This window comes from Lissotriton vulgaris, chromosome 2_1, assembly GCF_964263255.1.
Source record: "Lissotriton vulgaris chromosome 2_1, aLisVul1.2, whole genome shotgun sequence".
In the NCBI taxonomy this organism is placed as follows: domain Eukaryota; kingdom Metazoa; phylum Chordata; class Amphibia; order Caudata; family Salamandridae; genus Lissotriton; species Lissotriton vulgaris.
In genome coordinates, this window is record NC_141687.1 from 1,743,118,643 (window position 1) to 1,743,140,970 (window position 22,328).

At 45.9% G+C, this 22,328-nt stretch overlaps 1 protein-coding gene across 1 annotated transcript in view; it reads right to left on the bottom strand.

Moving 5' to 3' along the window:
* TSPAN4 (tetraspanin 4) overlaps positions 1-22,328 on the bottom strand; it is a 766,988-nt gene that overhangs the window by 699,631 nt on the left and 45,029 nt on the right. The gene's annotated exons all lie outside the window — the stretch shown is intronic.

A 22,328-nucleotide genomic window follows, 5' to 3' on the forward strand; every position in this document is an offset into this window, starting at 1 on the left:
GATGGAGAACCCTTAAACCCACTAAACGATATTAAATTGAGCCAAAGTTATTGTCCAAGTATGCTTCAAAATGCACAAATGACTTGTGCAGAAACATGCTCCCCATATTATTTAGCATACAACAACATTCAAGAGAGCCCTTACAAGACATTTTGACCCAGGTTCTGAATATGGCTCCCTGTCCCGTTGTTCAAGTGTTAGCTCTTCTCAAAGTTTGAGTCTACTCACGCCCCTGATTCCATTATAACACCAAGAATGTCCACAGAAACAGAGGCTGGCAGGAAAGAGATACCCAGGCACCCAGAAGCAGCACTGTAAGGCTGGCAAAGCAGGATGTACCAGTGCTGGAGAAAACTTTACAGAATTCTCAAGAAGCTCCCGACTGATCGCATGGGCTCGGCTGGCATTCAGACAGCCGTACAGAGAATAAACAAGAGCCCCCAGAATGGGCTAGACTGATTGACACATGCTGCAGATAGCCACGCAAAAAGCCAGATAGATGCAATAGGTGTATTTGCCTGGATGGGCGGTAGAGGATAGTCCAGGGGAACAGTCCTCAAGAAGAGACTGCTAATGGAGAGAAGATACCCCAGGCTCTAGATAAGAACTGTGGGGCTGAGAGCTGACCAACTCCATCAAACCTTTCACTCTGAGGTAACTGTGGATCCAGGACTTGTCAAGGCCGACCTTCCAGGAGGAGAATAACTCCATGCATGCCATGAATGGTACATGCATGCATCCTCGGTGCAGGTGCCCACAGCCCTCGGTTCATTGATAAAACCAAGTGCTATCCGTCTACATTTTCCGAGTTAGCAAATAATCCCCTGAACCTTACATTTTCCGACCATAGACACAGAGTGAAGCTAATAATGCAAAGTGCAGCCCTGCACGTCTGGCCTGTGTTGAAAAATCACCATTTGTTTTCAAGATTTAAAAAGCATCATGCTCTTAAAATGTAAGATTAATACAAATGCTTCCCTTTTGCTTCCTGATATACGCTTTCAACATATCCTAAGTAAAAGGTATAATTTCTCCTCTAGCTTCACCGTTGCACCAGGAGTGCCAGCGGGACCTAAAAAAGACTGCTGAGGACAGTGCACCAAGAGTCAGAGATACCTGGTAATTCAAGTGTTATGCATTTGTAGGGAAGATTCTCCTGCGAGCACCACTTTCAATTAGAGAGAGATGGCGCTGGGAAACACGATTTTACAATTGTGATCCATGCCTCTTTTCCCCAAGGTTCCCCTCGAGTCATAGTGTTCACATGTTGTAAGGGCCAATGTCCCCAATTGACTGTGCCTCTGTCTACCTCTCCTTTGTTTCTCTTTTGTTCCAGAGGTTTCCCTTCAGATTCCCTCTTTGGGTGTGTGTGAGTTGCCACTAAGCCCAAAAGGCACTGCAAATCTACTGCTCCCTAAGGAAACCTTTGGTGCACTATACAGTAATGGAGACTATACCCTGGTATCCCCACTCCATAGGTTTCAGGAAATAACCCTTCTTGTTCAGGGTCTTGGATGTGGAAGTCTTTGGTTAGATTTGGAGTGAATAGCAGCACCCAGAGGAAATGCCTAGTGACCTCCCCATAAGAATTATGACCGTTACCTATGGAAAATGAATGTTCGCAAACATCATCTAGATTGCTTTACAATGTTGACTGGATACATTAGAACAAATGCGACTAAAAGACTGATTGTGATCACCTTCTAGAAGGCCGTCCGCAAGGTTACACTCAGAGAATTTTGAGCATCTGTTTATATGACCAGTGGATCCAAGCTGAGGAAAGATTGCTGTCCCCGGTTCATGAGGACACCAGCTCCAAGATCTGCTTTCCACAAGGGCTAACCAAAGTCAATGTACCTATCTGATGCTTTGTACGCTTACCTGGGAGCAGGCAAAACCTGCTGCACCCAACAAGCACTCCGACGAGAGAAAATCTATCCAAAACTAACTGGTTAGATTTACAAGCCCTGAAGACTCACTTGCTGTGGACTGCCCTCGTCTGAATATAAGATAGAGCCCCATTACATCAAAAAGAAGTCTAATCCTGGCAGCACTTCTGTCTGATTCTTCAAGAACAAAATGAGAAGTGCCATCCAGTTCAAGCTGGACAACATGCAGCCTTTCAAGGGATCTTCAAGGGATTATCACGCACTGGAATGATCAGAGTACATTGTCCACATAACATTGGGTTTGTTTGTTGTGTTGTTTTCGTGTGCCATAGAGCCAAGGCCCATTAGCTTTGCCCCGGTTGGGATGGGACACTGTAGCACTAGTTCCTGAAAGGGGTCCCATGGCTGATGATCTTCTCTTTGAACTTTACAGATGATGCACGCGTGTACTCTTGCCTGCAGTCAAAAGAGGATTAACGCAAGACTTCGTTGAGTGTGTGATCTAGCAATGGGTTTGTCTGATGTGAAGGCAACAGGCTAACATTAAAGTCCAGTTGAACCACTAGAATGATGCTGAGCTTATGTCATGGGCTTCAGTTTTATATCTTCTAAAGTTTGAAACAGTTAGATTGAGTGTGATGAGCTCTGGTAACACCCAGATTGACATTGCCTATTAGATTTCCAATCAACTTAAAGGATTTTAACTTCTTAATAATTTGCAGGCAACAAGCATTGTCTGCTGCAACTTAAAGGTTGGCCTGGAAGAGTCAAAAGAGAATCTAGACAGTTGTAACTAAAGTCATATTGTCATGATCCACAGACCGTTTGATTCTACATAAGAGAGTTTTGTTTTGCTGAGACCATTGCAACGCTGTGGTTCTGCCCTCTACATCCTATACATCACGAAATATAATCCGTCTGCCTAACCAAGTTACTCAAGTGTAGGTCCATCTTGCTTCTTCAGATAGGTGCACTTAAGGTACCCTGCAAGGGCCTGCAGAGGGAGGTTCACCTCTTCAGATCAGCACAATTTCATGGAGCCAAATCTAGTCCACTGGCTGTATTCCATATTGTATCCGCAGATTACCTGAATTCTAATTGCAGAATCCCACTTGATCAACTATTTGATCTTGGGCATTTCGCATTACCTCTACTTGTGCTAAAGTTCACAGCCAGCTAGGGAATTATGCACCATTCTCAGGTTGAAAAGCAGCTGCTGTGCAAATTCAGCAACTGGTTTGCAGCTTGTGAGTATTTTTCAGTGTGATGGGTCCACCACAGCATCAAAAAAATTACTCAGTGAAATCCGCAGATTCCTGCTCCATTATTAATAATTAGGAATTATTATGTTTGCGAATCATACCAAGGGGGCTGGGTATGAAAGGCTGGAGGCCTGCGAGGAACAGAGGACCTCCATATCTACATTCACATTTGCAAAATGCCTGCTTGTTTTTATTGCAGCCTCCCTTAAAGGGACGGGTATTGCAATAAAATAATGGGCATTATGGAGAGGAAATTGGGGGAGAGTGCAGCGGCTCTCCACAAAAGCGACACAAAAAGAGAATGACTGAATTGGAGTGCCTCATAATGAGTGAGTACTGCACCGAAAGAGATAGCTGAACACCACAAGTAATAAAGCTCCAGCCAGAAGTGTAACCAAGTACGGCCCAGCATTGCAAACTCCCTAAACAACAAATGCCTCCAGTGAAGGGAAAAAAGGCAGGAAGAGACAGCTAGACCAGATTACTGAGCTCAAGCAAGAAGAGATTTAGAAGAGCGCCACATACAAACAGAGCGCAGACTCTACACACCAGGTGCCATATTATACATGTGGCGCAATTTCTTGGTTGCGCTGGATGCACTATTCAAAATGTGCAACACGCAATACAGGAAAATGTGCTGCATTATGGTGACTGGGCAGCCTCAGGCTTGTGCTGCCCTGGGGGCAGGGCTTTCATGTGAAAAAACAGAAGGAATGCTTTAAAGCCACTCGGTGTTCTCGTAGTGCACGCGGCAACCCACCTGCACTTTTAAGGGGGATTCAAGATCTCCTTGAAGGAGGTTGCAGTCACTGACTGCACGCGCCTGTAAAGGAATATTTGTGGGGTCCATGAGGGGTCCATGAGGTCCATGATTGCAGCTCCAGAGGGCTGCAATCATGGGGCGCATTGACAATGCCCCACTTTTTAGTTGGTGCATTGTCAGTGTGCCTCCTGAGAGCTTCTTTGCCTCTGCGCCTGCACCTCTAATAAGGAGCAGGTGCAGAGGCAAAGGGATTTCCTCCTTTTTATGGGTCACAACCCCATGCAAATGAGGGAACACCCTCTGAAGAATGCTCTGGCACTTTATGTGAGCCAGAGCTATCAGTATTACAGAAGCGGCCGCACAAGCGTCTTTGGCCCCTTCTGTAACACCAAAGTGCCCCAGGGCACGCAAAGTGGGCGCAAATGCCTGTTACGCTACGGGGCTCTTTCATAAGATGGCCCCAGGGGCGTGTTGTACATGCGGTGCACTTTCCTTCATTGTGCTGGCAGCACCTTTTAAAAATGTCACCCGGAGAAATGAAGGAAAAAGCGTTGTATTATGATGAATGCGCGGCCCCCCAGAATGCAGGCGCAAACGCCTGTGGCACCCCGGGCACTTGTATAATTCAACCCCAGATGTGTTACCTGAAGAAATACAATGGGGGAGGAGACAACAAGGAGGCTCTACAAACTACATGACTTTCCTAGAGAAACAACAAAGTGGGATGTAAGATTGAGCGTCTCTTCACAGGTATAATGACTTACCTAAAAAAACAACAGGTCCAGGAGCGAGACAAGACTAGACAGAAGACTGCATATCAAACGACTCATCCAAAGAAACAAGAGGGTGGAGTGCACGCAAGAAAGAGTCTGTATATACCAAATAACTCCCCTAAGCGACAGACACAAGAACGTACAATATTGAGAATCTACTGTTCACATGGCTTAACTGAAGAAAAACTACTACACTGGCTGAGCCAGGGATAGAAGAGGAGAATTTATAAGCCAAATAACTAACCTAAAGAAACAGGGGCAGAGGATGAGCCAGGAAGAGCTTCAACAAAACGAATAACTTACCTAAAGAAACAACAGAAGAAGAGGGGCAGGGAGAGAAAGGGAAGAGTCTCAAAAGAACAAAATGCTTACAAAAATAGGAAGTTGGCTGTAAGTGAATCAGGAAGGTATTCTACATATCTTAGCTAAAGAATTAGGAGGTTGGATTTGAGCCCAGGAAGACAATATAGAGATTTACATGCCAAAAGAAATGCCTAACGCAGGAAGGAGGTGAGAGGGAGAAATAGGGAGACTGTACAGGTTTAAGGAATTAGTAAAGTGCCAAGGACCGGATATTTGCCAGAAATAGACAAAGAGGGGTGATGAGCTTTACTAACAGTTTGGCTAACAAATGAGTCAAAGGTGAGTCTGGAAGTAACAACGTGGAAAGTTACAGACCAAGTGCTTCTCTCAAAATAGGAGAGGATGATGCGCGCCATGTAGTTTCCCAAAAATCATGCAAAGGCAGTAGGTGACGAGGAAAATGAAAAAGGTGGGAACTCACAGTCCAAACAACAGAGAGTGGAGAAACATTCCATAAATGAGGGCCATTGATGCATATGGTTCTATCTGGCACGATTGCATTGGACCAGGCACAAATCCTAAAAAAAGAAGTGGGGGGACTAACCAAGTTAGACAAGATGCAAGTGGCATCGTGGTGTGTGACATCACATGTGGCATTATAGGAAGTGGCATCCCAACTCATGACCTCACAAGAAGTGACATCATAAGAAGTGACATCAGACCATGAGATCTTACACAAATGTTTAGCAGGTACATCGTGAGTATATTTGAGAGAAACGCCGACGCAAAATCTGGGCTTCAACTTATGTATTTATTTTTTATAACCCGGCCAAGAATAAATGGGCAACAAGGAGAAATATGGCATTAAATCTGTTCTGCTTAATTGGTTGCAAAGTCTGCATTTTAAAATATCTTATGGAGTTAAGGCACCTTCTGCAGAGATCTTTGTGTGCCAACTGAATCTCAGGGAGTAATAATATTTGTAAAATAACTCTGGAGGTTACCATATTTGCTGGAGAGATCTGAATTTTTCTGGTCCCAGTTTTGAATCAAAGTAGCAAAGAGGGTTAATATGTCTCCTGCAAAGCACATTAAGTAACACGCAGACAACAGATTTTTATTTGATGTAAATGGGCAATTGGGTTACTTCTTTCAACACAGAGATCCTTTTGTTACCTACAGTTCATACATTGTAATCCTTCTAATATAGTACAGTGAGCTCATGACATGTTGCTCCTACACCTTGAAACCCTCACTGTCTTATGTAACAGTAGCTATACATTGATTTACACACATCAGATTTATTGCCAATGTATAATGTGTAAATTGTGACATGAGTTCACTTTGTGAATGGGGGCGGGGCTCTGATACCCTGCAATGGGATTAGCAGCACCATAGTGCTATAAAAGAAAGAAAACAAAATAGTGGTTTTTGAATTGTTATTTGTGTAAATACTGAGACAGCCCAACACATCTGACATTCCCACAGTGCATGCAAATCTCTTATCTACACAGACTGAACAAAGTCAAAAGCATGCTTCTCTTAAGTATCTGTGTAGTATAAAGTGGTCAATTTGTTTTTCCCTCCATTGCATTTAAGTGTGAGGCTCCCAATAACAGTATACCCCCCACAAAAGGAGGCCCGATCACCCCTTTAACTTAGGCCTTTGGTATGGGCTCAGCTGGAAACTGATAAGCCCCTTCCTTGCCTATATATGTTGCTGCTCAGAACGAAAGCAGACAAATGCTGGTGCTGCTAAATGTGCCCCGGTGTCTGAAAATTACACCGGGACAAGTTTACCATACTTCTGTGGGGCCAAACCTCTTGGCAGGGTCAACGGCATCCACCCTGTGAAAAAGTGGGTACACTCTGTCTACCCGTGTGTCCCCTGAACTTGTGCCCTCCTGTAGACAAACTCCAGCGTAGCCCTGGTATACTGATGTGATCTTTGGTTGGCAGTGGGGCCCTGCAAAATGTAGAACTCCCTCAAATGATTCAAGGCCCGCTGAGGCCAACTGGCTGTACCGGGCATCAGACGTTTCCCCAAGAGGCTGGCAGGGTGAGGAGCTGCTATTGTTACTGAGGGCGAGGTTCGTAGCAGTGCAGCTTTTTTTAAAGCACTGCAGAGTTCCTTGTATATCCAACAGTTTTCAGGCAACAATAAAAGTGCTAAGATAACTCTAGTGATTAACATACCTGCTCATCTGAGTTTTGTCTAGTGGTAGCAGGGCCGGACTGGGAACCAAAACCGGCCCTGGCAAAGTGCTCGGCCGGCCCCCCCTCCCCCAGGGGGAGTTGGGGGTGCGACTGCACTCTTTGCCAGGGCCGGTTTTCAGCCGATTTTGCTGCAAAAACGGCCCTGTAACAAAAAACGGCCCCCAGGGGCCCAAAACCGGCCGCCACCAATGCGCCCACCGGGGGATTGCCTGGCGCCCACAACGGCCAGTCCGGGCCTGAGTGGTAGTTTTGACTCAGCTAAGGTAGTGCAGAGGGTTAATATGCCTGCTGCAAAGAGTGTACTATGCAGATAACAGAACAGTATTTTATGTGCATAGCTCAGTGGGTTACTGCTTTTATTACTGTGCAGTTCATAAATTACAATAGTAATGTAGGTTTGCAAGTTATGTTCTTCCCAGCCTTTCATTATCCTAATTTTGCAAACAAGGGTTTGTTTGGGTAGAAATAAATTCTTATTAGTAAAGTCAAACCTCCACTGTGTTACGTTGAGTTTGCGCTTCCCCAACCAAGCACTCTTAAAAAAAGCCCAACAGTACGGATGACATGTAAATCCTATACCTTGTAGTCCCCTTTGTTTATGTAACATTTTCTATACACTGATTTACACACATATGATTCATTGTCCCTGTATGTGTGTGTAATATGAAATACTCTGACATCCTACATTGGTATGAGAGGCGCTATGCAACATATGAAATACATGCGAGACAGGGCACAAGTCCTGAAAAAATAAGTGGGGGACCGGAAATGACATCACAACAGGAAGTGACGTCACGAAAGGGCCCGAGCTCCTCGTCCCAGAGGGGCCAAATAGTGAATTCCAGCTGTTTGGCAAGGGGGATGGTGTCCCCCGGTAAAATAAGTGGGAGAACGCCGTCCACCCGCGTGGTACCCCGACTTGAGCCCTGATGCGAGAGAGGGGCTATGGAGAGATAAGAGGCAATGTTGGAAGGTGATAGGGAATAATTGAAGAGCCCCAATAAAGATTGTTCTATCCTGGTTCGCTGTAAGGTCGTCATTTACTATGCTTTAAAAACGAATACAATTGAATATATAATGAAAGCTGTGTTGTAGAATGCATCATTTTTGCGATTTTCTCCCACATTTTCTGGGAGAACACACCCCAAGCCCCCCAGCAAGTGGTCTGGCTCGCTCACTATGCACCGTATGGATGCGGTGGGGAGGCGGCAGGCGCGCAACACCCATTGGACTCAAAACGCTTCAGCCCCCCCCCCCCCTTAGTTTGTGGCAGCCCCGATGAGACAACTTCCCGGGCACACACACAGCCACACCCGAGCACTTCACAGGTCTTTAAAAGACCATATGCATGTTAATGAGGCTTTGTTATTGTTTCAACCCCTCTAAGAGCCCCGGCGGCGCCACTCTGCATATTGCTTAAAGTTTCAGCCCCCCCCTCCCTCCCCCCTCCCTTTCCCGCACCCCTAAATTTGCCTCTAGTTGCGCCTCTGGGAGTCCTGGCATGACAACATTTGCCAGGACTGCTTTGGGTTCCCAGTCGGTCCCACGCCCGCCCCCACTCACACTGTGAACCCTCCTCAGACAAGAGCGAGGGGGAGGCACAGTGACTCGCGCTTCAAACCCCCTGGGGTCAAGGACGTGTGTGCATTCAAATGAGAGACGACTTAAATGCATTGCTTATGCCAATCCTGGCACGTGCACGCTTCCGCCCTCGCCCGCAAATTGTTAATTAATAAAGCCTCAACAAATCCGATTCCAAGCTAACGCCATTAACGGCCGGGTATTTCCGCTCTGAAGTGCGCAGCCTGGGTGCACCGGGCCTGCAGAGACCTTTACCGCAGCAATGCACGGGGCTATGAACTGAAGAATGGAAAAGGCCTCGTGGTCGTGTCTGTAATTACAGTGGGGTACATTTCGGCACCTCAAGAGCAGGGGCCTCGGTTTGGTACCGACCGGTGTAGGGAGTGAAGCCTAGCAGCCTGTTACGGCTAATTCATGTTATAGAAAGAGGTTTTCCTCAGACTCCTCTCCTGATCCAAATGATAAGAATTATCTCCTGATAAAAGTGCGTCGGAAATCCCAATAAATGAGGACTCGCTCGTCCAAAGATTGAGCCGCAACTTATAAGAGACTTCACAAATGTACACAAAATCTGTCATATCAGGTGCAGGTGTGATTGTTTTGATTTACGTGGCCCTCTAGAAGGCCTGCTCTGCTGTCAAAGATGCCCCCATCTGAAGGACAGGCGCGTTTTGGATTGGGGGAGCATGTTAAAGCTACCAGAAGAAGCACTACACGCCAACTGCATGATACATTCCAGTTTGAAACTACTGGCCTGTGCTAACAAAGAACATCCACGAGGGAAGAAGGGGCGAGAAACGTGTCAAATACTCCAGTGACAAGGAAACAGAAACCAAACGAAATTGGAAGTAAGACCTGGACAAGGGAGGTTAAATTAAAAAGTCTCACCACTACATCACGGTCTCATCTGATTCCCAAGTATGCAATAAGTTGAGCCACAGTGACCCATCATTCTTCATCACACACAAGACATATTGAGAAGCCTGCCGAAGCCTCTAACACAAAGAGGGGACATGCATGGAGTCCACAGCCATTATAATTCAACGTGACAAAAAGAAGTCATATTTAGTAAGAAAATATATTTAACCGCATGCGGGCTAGCGGGTTTTCTCGCTGCGCGCTGAAATTTGAAAATCGCGGCTTTCGTGACAAAGCCAGCTCGTCATGCGCGCAGCGCAGGTAACGCCCATGACGAGCTGGCTTTGTCATCCGCATCGAAGGGGTTAATAAAAAGGTATATAAGTACGAAATAGCGAAGTACGTGGTACGTGTCCCTAAGACAACCTTGCAAAAGAAATGCAGGAGCACCTGGACTAAAGTTTGAAGGGCCACCTGGCCCACATATTATCCAAACAAGCATGTAAGTGACAGCGGGGAGACTCCTCTAGCAGTGTACAAATGCCTTAAAGCGCTCAAGTAGTTCACCTAAATTACAGTCATCAAACCCATCTCTATCATTTGTTATTATTATTCCCAGATAACTAAATCTCTGAATCACAGCCTGAAAGGTTAATTTAACCCGAACATGGCAGCCATTCAGACATTTTAATTACATCATGGTATGGAGGAGAGTTTTTGAACATGGCTTGTTAGCCTTTGACTTGGAACCGTCCATCATAGTCCTGGTGCATGTTTCTCTCCACCTGAATGTCTGCTCGAATTATAGGCCAAAAACTGTGCCTATAACCACGTTCACGTTTTGTCTGGAGCAAAGTGTGCTCTCCGATGAAGATGGGTGAGTGAGTTTACACATCAACACAACCCCAGAAAGGCCCAAAGAGTAAGGCCTCCATATTTCTGGTCCTAACAAAGGACATAGACCCACACCAACTGTTCCATGCCGAAACATGTGGACCCAACCACTTTACACCAACTTTGTTTTTAGTCTTATCCCTATCCTAGTCTTTACTCTCAATAAGGATTCACCTACATGATAGGAGGTAATTTTTATCCTTTTACCTCTGTCTCCCTCCTGGTGGAGGTTATGATGTCACTTGGAGAACGGGACACTCAGGTGATGGTCCCTATGATGACACTATCCACCAAACCACACTAAACTGCGCAGAGATTATATACAACACAAACTGTGAACGTGTGGTTGAGGGTCTCTGAGACAATATGCCCGATACTCACGTATTGAGACACTTGTGATTCATTCCCCCACCATTTTTGACTGATGCTAAGTATTGCTTGGCAAGTGAATGAATCTCTGCTTCTCCTTCCCTCAGTTTGTTTGATTTGAAGCCAGTCATTCAGACGAAACACAACCAATGTGTCAAGTTAATCCAGAAACCAGAATATTTCACACACAGCCAAAGGATGTGGCGTAATCTCCCTTTCTTGGCATCTTCCACATACACTTTAAAAAACACAGCATAGAGGGATTTTCTGTTATCTTAAACAATGCACCAATGGAAGCTACTAATCAGATGGCCCCTCCTGACCCCGCAGGTCAAAGGATCAGCAATATGGCAAATAAAACAGGGAAGAACAGGCATCTCTGCTTAGTACTGCTTCTAAGTTGTAAAGGCCAGTATGGAGAGAAGTACAACAGATGCAGACACAAATTAAACATATGCAGGGCAACTGCTTGTGGGCACCAAATTTAGTCTTCTTGATATGTTTGGCAGAAATCTTGACTGATCCAAATGTACATGTCCCTCAACAATCTTAAGGAGATGGTTGACCAGGTCTCAATGTCGATCAAGGAGATGGCGTGGCAAGATGCACTATCCTCTTCGGTTTAATTTCTTTCTTGTATATGAACATAAATTGTCGCTAACTGTAAACCTTCGATTTAGCAGAAGTGACCCTCTCCCCGCGCTATATGCACCATATCCACCATGTGTTTCACCATTAAGAGTTGAATCCTGTTTAAGCTGTGAATAACAGATGTGTTAGGACATAGGTCTTTGAGAAAACAGAAGCAGACTCAAAACTAGGCCTGGTTTTCCCAACAAGCACTAAACACATTATGAAATAAGTATAGATATAATAAATAACTTCTTAAATGGAAACTTTGTTGACAGATGCCAGTGTGAAGTCCACATGTAAATCAGGTTTCATGTGTTGCATGGTTGATCAAGCATGGTGACCCCAGTTAGTCAGCCAGAGGATGTTTTTGGGCAATCTGGTGTGAGTTGCAGCACTTGTGGTTGTACAATAGCACCAGGAGGGGTCAGCTTGAGTATGAGTGTTTTAAGAGATAGTTCGAGGAGCCTTGTCAAAAGGTCTAAGGTAAGCTGCCAGGATTAGGCTTGGAATCCTGTGTGTGTGGGGAGGAAGGGTGAGAGATGATGGCAAATATGGCGCACCAGTGTTGGGATACTGTGGGGCCGGTCCAGGATGAGCTCCATTTTATGTCCAGAAAGTGAATCCTGACTCTCACATAAGAAACATCCTTGTATAATGTGTTGGTACACAAACCCCTAGACTATTTCACCTAGGAATGTTAAGCATAGCTGTACATCTGAGGGACTCACATAGGCACAAGATGGCGAGTCCCTCACATTGGCTTACACTAAGCCCATTACTGCCTCATTTCTTTGTTGCATGCACTCACGCAATCAGATGGGTGAGATAAGAAACCCCTCATCCACCAATGAATTGCTTGAAAGGGCGGAGGTGATCCAGTCCCAGGAAAGGAAACAGAAAGACAGAGAGAGCTGCTACCATGGTACGTTGGAGCTACACGTAGTGGATTAAATGCAAGAGTGGATGGTGTTCCAAAATTCTGTGGTTTGTTTGAAGTGCCTTATTTGTAACCAAGTAAGTGCAGGGAACTAAAGTGTTTTTCAGAGCGTGCTACCAATACTGTTAAACGCAGTGGTTGCCACATATCATGGCTGCTTAGTCTTGATTCTACCTCATGCCTCCTTCTTTCACTACCATACACTTCCCATCTCTTTACCTTTCTTTTTCTTGTTAGTTCTTTTTCCAATTCTCTTTCTCCCTTTGTCACTGTTTTACTGTTTGTTTCATCCTCTTACTTCTGCCTTATCTACATTTAACTCTTTGCTCTAGTTCAATGTCTGATGCTGAAAAATAAGTGTGGGTGCCAGTGCCTACAATCACCTCCGCAACCTAAGCAGTGCTTGTTTCTTGCCAACCCACTACCTGGATAATAGTGATGTCCCCTTGAATCGATGCTGGGATTGACTATCATGCTAAGATAATAAGACACGTCCAGAAATCCCCCTCAGCACCAGGGATTAGCATTCTAAAGATCAGAGCATGGCTCTCAGGTTGACATGGTTCAGTCCTCGTCTTATATTATATTTATTATTTATGAGCCTAATGAACCAGGTGAGGCACTGGTGTATAGATATGAAGTATACGATGATTTGAGAGTGCCCTGAACACATATCCCTATGCTGGGCAATGAGAGTGCCTTCTGCCTAAAAGATGCACAAGAAACCTTAATACACCCTTTTAGCCTATCCCACAAAACACCAGGAACATTCACCCACAGCTCATTTGAAACTGCACACTGACCTATAAGATATAAAAGCCCAGTTGCACTAATTTTGGACAACACAGTATCTGTACAGTTTGGTTTAAGTGACATGCAAAGCACAGGGCAGATCAGTGTGCACAGAAATTTTAAAGTAGTGCCACTTTCAAAATTGCTCTGAAGCAGATAAACAACAGGCATAGACGTAATTCGGCTATCAGAGTGGCCCAGATACAGGGAGTCAGTGAGGCTCGCTGAACAAAAAGACCATAAGCCTGGCTGCATCCATGTTGAAGATGCGGGGTGCAGCCAAAGCAATGCGTCGGTGTCGATCCACACAGTGGCTGCAATGCTCCGGACCAGATCTGCTTGAGTGTCAGTCCTTCAGCAACACAGCAGTCCTTCTTCCGGGGAGAGTCTTCACAGGTCCAGAAGTGTACTGAAGTGGTGGTGTCTGAGGTCCAGTACTTATTATATCCAGGGGTGCCTTTGAAGTGGGGAAGACTTCAAAGGCAGGTCTTTGAAGTGCACAGGGGTCCTGCCCTTCCAGTCCTAGCTCCAGGCTCACTACAGGGGGCTATGCAGCCCTTTGAGTGGGGACAGGACACAGGCTACAGGTGTGAGTGAGGTTGGGTCCAGCTACTCCCTCCCATCCTGCTAAGACGGCCCATGGAGTTACACCTATACTCTCATTGTGTGCAGCTGTCTAGGGGTAATACACAAAGTCCAGCAGGCACCCTCCCCAGATGTGAATTAGATGCAGGCAGCAGGCACCAAATGGCTAAAGTAAGAAAATGCCAACTTTGTAAATGTAGTTTAAAAGAACAGCGGTCTGGGGAGGTCACTAAGGTCCTCAAGTAGCCCGGGCTACTATTATTTAAGGTATAGCCTTCGTCTAGGTTTAGTAATGAAGAGGGGGTCCAAGCAGGACTGGAGTAATAATGTATGAAGGGACACAAGGTTGTACGAATGATATCACATTTATTAACATCATAAACAAAATATCATCCACTTTTCAGGAGCTAGTCCTGGTGCTTACGCATAAGGTGAAAGTGTGTGGAGTGATAGATGATGGTGACTTAAAATTTTACATCGCATTGACAACACTGTAAGAAACTCCGGAAGTATTAAGTTAGGTTAAAGGAGTTTCGGTTGTGAAAGTCGACGCCGTTTCGATCTCCTTAGTTAGAGACCATCATCAGGATGAGAGAACGTGTGAGATGGTAGGATCTGGGAGCGTGATAGTAATTGCAGGGATCAACGCTATGTCGTGGCCGGAGGAATTAGGAGAATATGGATGTGCGCGGTCCACAGTTCCTAGGAAGTTCGACTCGTGGGCTGGAATCCACAGATTCAATCAGGAGGATCAAGGATGCCCGGAAGGGCCAATTGTATTGAGGGTAGGAAGGCAGTAGGTACGAGGTACGAAGGCAGCAACTGGTTACTGATGCTGGAGTCGGCCTGCGTGGATTAGTCAACTTTGTAAAAATGGCATTTTCAGAATTGCAATTTAAAATCCAACTCCAGCATACGTTTGGATTTTAAATTGTGATTCCAGAGACACCAAACTTGAAAAGTCTATCTCTTCACCATTGAGAATTACACTTATAAAATGGAACATGGTAATCCCAATGTTATCCTACGAGAGAGACAGGCCTTCCAGTTGTGAAAAACAAATGTGAGAGTTTTTCAATACTAGACATATAAAACTTGAAAGTACATGCCCTACCTTTTAAATACATTGTGTCCTGCCCTGTGGATTGCTTAGGGCCCACTAGAGGCATGACTTATACTTATAAAAAGGGAAGGATTAGGTCTGGCAAGATGTTAATTTTACAATTGAAGGATATCAACCTGCACACCTGTGTGTGCTGCGAACAGGAATGGAGCAGTTCTCCGCACCTACTTGTCAAGAGGTTTATTTTGTCAGGTGAAAATGGCAGCATAAATTGAACACACAGGCTCTGCAATGGCAGGCCTGCGACGTGGTTAAAGGGCTACTTAAGTGGGTGGCACAATCAGTGCTGCAAGCCCACTAGTAGCATTTAATGTACATGCCCTGGGCATGTGCAGTGTACTTTACTAGGGACTTATAAGTAAATTACATATGACAATTGGATATGAGCCAGTGTTACCATGTTTAAAGAAGAGAGTACATGCACTTTGGCACTGGTTAGCAATAATAAAGCCAACAAAAATGAGGTCACAAAAAGTGGCGGAGGAAAGAAAACATTTTAGGGTGACCCTGCAGAGAAGTCAATTTTCCAACCGTCGCAGCTGCATCCTTGCAAGCCTCTAAACAATGGCAGTCTAATAGTTACTGTACCACGTGATAACTTGCCATTAGGTCCTTGGTAGGTGCAGTGGTAGGGGCTGAAAGAGAAATGTGGCCTGGATGGATTCTGCTCTTTCAGTTTGTAGTTCTGCTGCTGAGGAAGAAGGGATTACATGATCTTGGCACTTTCCTAGGAACGCCGTGCTCTGTCTTCTCATCCTTCTGAATTGAACATATTGTTCTCAAAGGAAATGTGATTCTTTCACTTCTTCAGACTCTCAAGCGTTGCTACTGGAGACACGATGCCTCCGTTCCAAAGGGATGTGCCCGTCTAATGTAAATACTGACTCATTTGGTTAATAGCAAACAATCTGTGCTAATAACACACAAACAGAAGGGTAAATTCAGTCAGAGTGTGCCAGCGTTGCTAATAACAGAGCAATAATACAGCATATTAGCAGAAAGAGACAAATGTCAACGCGGAGAAACAGGGTGCAGACAACCGTGACATTACCGTTGCGATGTACACTTGGCTAATAACACATCATAGCTGTAATTATGTGAGCAAACTGTAGTGTGCCAAGAGGTGGAAGCGGAACATAGCAGCTGCTTAGGCTAAGGAAAGCACGCTCTGTCAAACTGGGCAGACCAGAATGCAGGGGGAGCAAACAGGGTAAAATGGATATGTTGTTATATTGAATTGTACAACACACTAATCACCCAAGAGGGTATCCAGGTGCTTTGGCAGGTGTATAGTTGTGAGGTGCAGAAGGTGCTTATATGAAGAGCGAGGTCTTCAGCTTCTTGTGGAACTCAAGAAGTGTGAAGGGGGCTTTGATGTGTAGAAGGAGATCGCTCTATGTCTTCTGTGCAATGTAGGAGAACGAAGAACCTCCGGTTTTGCTTTTTCAGATGTGTGCAAGTTCGATTGAGGCATACTGTAGGTGTCTGTTGGGTTGGTGAAGGTGTATGTATCTGTTCCGGTATTATGATCCTCTGTTGTGTACGGCTTTGTATGTGTGTGTGTTTGAAGTTTAAATTGACTGTGCTTGTGAATGGGAGTCAGTGAAGTTTCTTGAGGTGCGGTGTGATGTGGGTGTGGCATGGGAGGCCCAGTATGAGTTTTGTAGCAGTGTTCGAGATGGTCTGAAGTCTGAAGGAGTTGTTTGGAGATTCCAAAGTAGAGAGTGTTGCCATAGTCCAGCCTGCTGGTGATGAGTGTTTGCATGATGTTCCTTGGTTATTCTGAAGCACCCATTTAAAGATGTTATGTAGCATGTGTAGGATGTGGAAGCATGAGGTGTACACTGTGTTACTTGAGCCATCATGTTGAGCTTGTCATCTAGGACGATACCTAGATTTCTTGGGTGGTGTGTGGGTGTGGGTCTTGGTCCTAGCTCCGACAGCCACCAAGTGGAGTCTCATGGGGAGGTCTTGTTGCCAAAGACCAGTACTTCTATCTTGTCGTAGTTGAGCTGCAGGCAGTTGGTTCACATCCAGTCTGCTATCATGGTCATGCAATTGGTGCAGTTAGTCCTGGTGGTGGTTGTCTTGTATGTCAGGGATGAGTTGGGTGTCATCGGTGTAGGAGATGACAGTGATGTCTTGTGATGGGATGATGTTGGTGATTGGTGTTATGTATATGTTGAAATGGGTGGGACTGAGGGACCATCTCAGTGGGACTCCACATATCAATCTCTTGAACCCTGGTGTGAAGGGTGACAGCCTGACCTTTGGGTTCTTCCCGTGAGGAAGGAAACAATCCATTTGAGAGCAAATCCTTGTATGCCAATCTTGTGGAGTCTTCTGCTGAGTGTGTTATGGGACACAGGGCCAGATGTAGGTGGCCGTTTGAGGCCATTTACCGAGCGGTAACGGCCGATTTTGGCCGTTACCGATCGGTGAATGGGTGACAGGTATGTAGGGGGCATTATTTTACCGATTCAGTAAAATTACCAATTCGGTAATTTTACCGAATCGGTAAAATACAAATTCGGTAATTTTACCGATTCTCAGGCACCCAGATGTAGGTGGGACTCTTCAGAGTCCCAGAGGCCTTACCGAATCGGTATTTTACCATCAAATCCAATTTGATGGTAAAATACCGATTCCGGTGTGCATGCACATGTGTGCATGCACACCTATGCCATGTGACAGGCAGACCTGCCCTTACGGCATGTATGCCTGCCACATGGCACCCAAGCCTGTTTTGGAGGTGCCAGAGGGTGTCAAAGAGACACCCCCTGCATCCTTGTGAAAATCGGTATTTACCGATTCGGTAAATACTGAATCGGTAATGCCCATTCATTCCTATGGGCTTCAAAGCCCATAGGAATGAATGGGCATTCGAATCGGTAAATACCGAATTCTTCTGAATCGGTTTTCCAGCACATCTGGAATACCTACATATCCACCCCTTAGATTTACCGATTTTTAATTACCGAATCGGTAAAATTCGGTAATTAAAAATCGGTAAATCTATTTCACCTACATCTGGCCCACAGTGTCTAAGGCTGCAGAGAGGTCCAGAAGAATGAGGGCTGTTGTTTCTCCACAGTCCAGAATGATTTTAAAGCTGTCAAAGGCCACGATGAGTGCTGTATCAGTACTGTGGTTCTTTCTGAAACCTGATTGAGTGTTGTCTAGAAGAAGGTGATGTACGAGGTGGGTTGTGAGTTGCTTATTGATGGCCTTCTCGATCACTTTGGCTGGATGGGGGACCAGGAGATGGGTCGGAAGTTGCTCAGTTGATTTGGGTCGGCTATGGGCTTCTTGAGGATGGTGTTGATTTCTGTAAGTTCCCATTCAACCGGGAAAGTGCTGAACGTGATGGAGGTGTTGATAATGTGGGTCAGGTGGTGCTGATTGGTCATGTTGCCAAGTTGTAGATGTAGATGCAGTGGGGGCATGGCCCCTGAGTGGATGGTCTGCATGATTGCCGCTGTGTTGTTTTGGTGAGGATTGTCCATTCGGTCATGTGGCAGTCTTGGTTGGTGGCGATTAGGTTAGCAACAAGTTCTCTGGGGTTAGGTTGAGGTGTGAAGTTGCTGTAGATGTTTTCGGTTTTGCTGTGGAAAAAAGTTAGATAGGTTGATTCAGAGTTGTTGAGAGGCAGCGATGTTGTTGACAGTGGCTAAGGGTGAGGTGAAATCCTTAAAGATCGAAGAAATGTCCTTGCTGCTGTTATACCTTCCTTCGCTGCGGTCTACTAGTGCTTTTTTCTTGGTGTCTCTCTAATTGCTGGTGATAGTGTCTGAGTGCAGTCTTGATGGTAGTTCTCTTTGTGGTGTCATAGCTGGGTCACCTTTTCCTTTCTAGCTGTTTACAGTGTCGTTTAGTGTCTTGGTAGTCTTCTGTGTACTATTTGGCCTGCTTCTTTGAACTACGATGCTTGTTGGGTTTCATGGGTGCGAGGGAGTCTGCCCAGTTCTTGATCAAGTTGTTCAAGTTGTTGATGTCCTTGTCGAAGTTGTCTAGGTTGATACATGATGAGGGTGTTGAGCCAGCAAGCTTCTGTGGTTTTGCCCCAGCTGCAGCTTGGAATGCTAAACCTGGGGAAGGGGGTGTTGACTTGAGGTGTATTGATTTGTAAGTGGAAGTTGGAGTGGTCGGTCCGTGTGAGTGTTGTGGTTGAATTGTATTTGATGTTGTTGCTTGTTGTGAAGATGTGACCCAATGTGTGTCCTGTGGTGTTGGTTCTGGGACAAGCTGGGTGTGTCCGATGTTGCTCAAACTTTCGAAGAGTGTTGTGGCGAAGGGGCCCTTTTGGTCTTCATGGTGAAAGTTGAGGTTTCAGAGGAGAATGTAGGCTCTGGAGTCAATGGTGAGAGGAGCAACAAAGTTGGTGATAAGGTTGGTAAAAGTGGCCCGTGGTTTATGTGGTCTGTAGGAAAGGATTCCATTCAGGTTGAACTTTTCAGTTACAGATGGGAAGGGCATTCAAAAGTAAGCCAAAGCGGGCCACAAGCAGAGGAGTGAAAAATGTATTCTGCGCCTAGGGCGATGGGAAGGAGAGGGGAGTTGCACAATGGTGGGTGGCTCGCAGTCACTGTAACTTCTCGCTATACATTACGCAAGGGGAAATACTTTTCCACACAGAGCCTTAGCAGAAGGATGGTATCTTTTGCTGTGGTGGCCTAAGTGGACACAGAGCTGCAGGCCTTTTGTAACCACCAGTGTTTGTACCCCAAATAGACTAAGAGATGAGAGCGTGCCAGCAGAGGGGAAGAAGGGGTGGTCTATGCGAGGGTCTCAGCGGCTATCCTCTTTTGTGGCTCCCTCCCCAGGATGGGGAGAAGCACTGGAGACATAATTCAAATCATTCACCCCAAGGAGGAAGAGGGCAGGAAGCATATCACTAGACGGACCCTCCAAAGAGCAGGAGACAAGACAATCCCCCCCGGGCAAGGCCCTAAAAGGGCTTAACAATTACAAAGGCTACCCTGGAGGCACACACCAAGGAGGGACCATGACCATGTGTGCATAAAGAGACAACAGAGGCATCTTACACACCTAGCATGCAGACAGAGAGAAGAGCAAGTGAGACAACCACAGGGTGAGGGGTGCTGTCAGAAAGCTGTGAGAGGCTCTAGGATACAGATGGGAAGTAACCCTTAGCCAGAGGAAGAAACACACACCATGGAGACTGCAAGGGACGTGTGCAAACAATCTGCTTTTATCTATGATAGATCAGGCAGAGGCAGACCCCTTCATATCTCACACAAGGAGACCATGCAGGATCAAGAATGCAGGGTGTGGGGTAACCCCAGAGCAGAGGGGCCTGGCCAGGGCCAACACAGAAACACGTTTCTGCTGGAGCTGAGGGGGTCCCTGAGTCGCCTCAGGAACTGTTGGAGTCATACTTGAGGTAGAAGGGGCCAGGGCCACGTGAAGTGAAGGATGGCCCCTACTAAGTTGGGCCTGGTCCAGGATCCCAATCCTAAGGGGCAGGCAATCTTGAGCTACATCAAATTGTGGAAGGGGCATACCTCAGCAATTATTACAGAGCTTGGAAGCTGTCATTACTTGTTGGAGACTCTGAACACAATGGAAGACAGCAGAAAGGTCATGAAGGACAGTGGAGGATTAGGGGACAGAAATGTAAGGGACTGCAGGTGGAGTGCCAATGTGGTGGCGGAGCATAGAGGTGCTTCTGGTCCATGGTGGTGCTGTTTTATGGCGCCGACAATGGTAATGGGGCACAGAAACGTCTACATAGCAGGGGAGCATCAGGTGTGCATTGAAACAGGGAGCTCAAGCAGTGAAGAATCTGGAATGGAAGCTGATTGTGGGGTTGAGATTTTGAAGAAAGGGTAAGTTGGCAAGAGGGATGCAAGAAAAGAAAAAAGGTTGGGGTTCAGCAAAAGGTCAACGAGTGTTATGATTCTAGAGATGGGGACAGCCTAGGCCCAAGGTCAAAAATGGTGCCAAAAGAAAAAAGGCACTGGTCAGAAGGATAGACAGAGGATCAGTGGGACGAGAGAGAGAAGCACCCCAGGAGAAAACAGAGATGGAGACACAGTGGGGAAGACCATGAACGTGAGTACGGGGAGTGCAAGGCAAAACTGTGGTGGGAAGAGGAAGATGATAGGGTTGAAAAGAGGGACCGTGGCGGGAGATGCAAAAAGCATGGGTATGAAGTAGTTATGGAGATTTTAAAAGCATGTATAAAGCATGGCAGGAATCGTTGGATAGGTTTTTATCATGGAGACATGGCACTATGCTATTGTGAGCATGGATGGAGAGAATGGAGAGTATAAGTGCCGGACAACCAGCTCTAGAGTAGGTCAGAGGGGGGGGGGGGAGTCCCCAGAGAAGGGTTAACAAAGGAAGCGGATGGGGTTCACAACACTGAACCGTCTACAGGAAACAATGTTTCGGGAAGGGAGGAGACATAGGAGGGAGGAGAGGACAATACAGTAGCAAATTGTGAAGAACTAGATCAGGAAGGGAAGCTACAATACATGGGGTTAGTAGATCCACTTGGTGGGCACCAGTTGTTGAGCACCAAGGAAAGAATGTGGGCAAAGAAATATGTGGAAATCATCAAAGTACTGCACAGGGAGTTGAAATGCAAGCACGGGTCAGAGGCAGAATAACGGTAACTAGCTAAGCAACCTATTTTGATGTCAACTAACACTGATACTTGGACGGTGGCCTTTAAAATATAAGCTAGTATCACCTGTGAGAAAGCCTCAGAGTACAGTGTGGCACTGTGAAAGTATATGAACGTCATTAGGTCGGTCAGTATCACATTCAGTGGCCTGACTTGGCTCTGATATTATGAAGAAATTAAGCCTCGGAAGAGTGTATTGCCCACCAAATGTTGGGGTTAGCTTGATAAAGAAATATGGTCACAATACATGACCACTAGCAGGCCGTTGCAAACAGTGCACAGTGCTTGCAACAGCCTTACACATCTATTCACAGGTGTGCCACATGAAGAGGTGCTTGAAGGAGGCAGCCAAGAAAGGACCAGCAGGTTTCAATGGGGAATCCTGCCACAGGTACCAATGTAGATTTATGCACAAATGCTCGATGTGCTGGGGAGACCACCCAGTCTTTCAATGCATTTGGGGGGTAATTCAGAACACAACAAATCAAGGGAGAGAACAATAGAGTGCTAAGGAAAGGTAGCTACAGTGGTTTAACCAGAAGCCATGAGCCCTTGGTTGTTGAGATACATGGACAGCGAGGAGGGTATCTGGAAGGGTATGGATACCCTATAAGGGTTCACTCAGAGGTAGATGGTAAGAGATCGTGTTGGGGTCACCCAAGGGTGGTGACAGAAAAGCTAGACAAAGAGGTTGCAA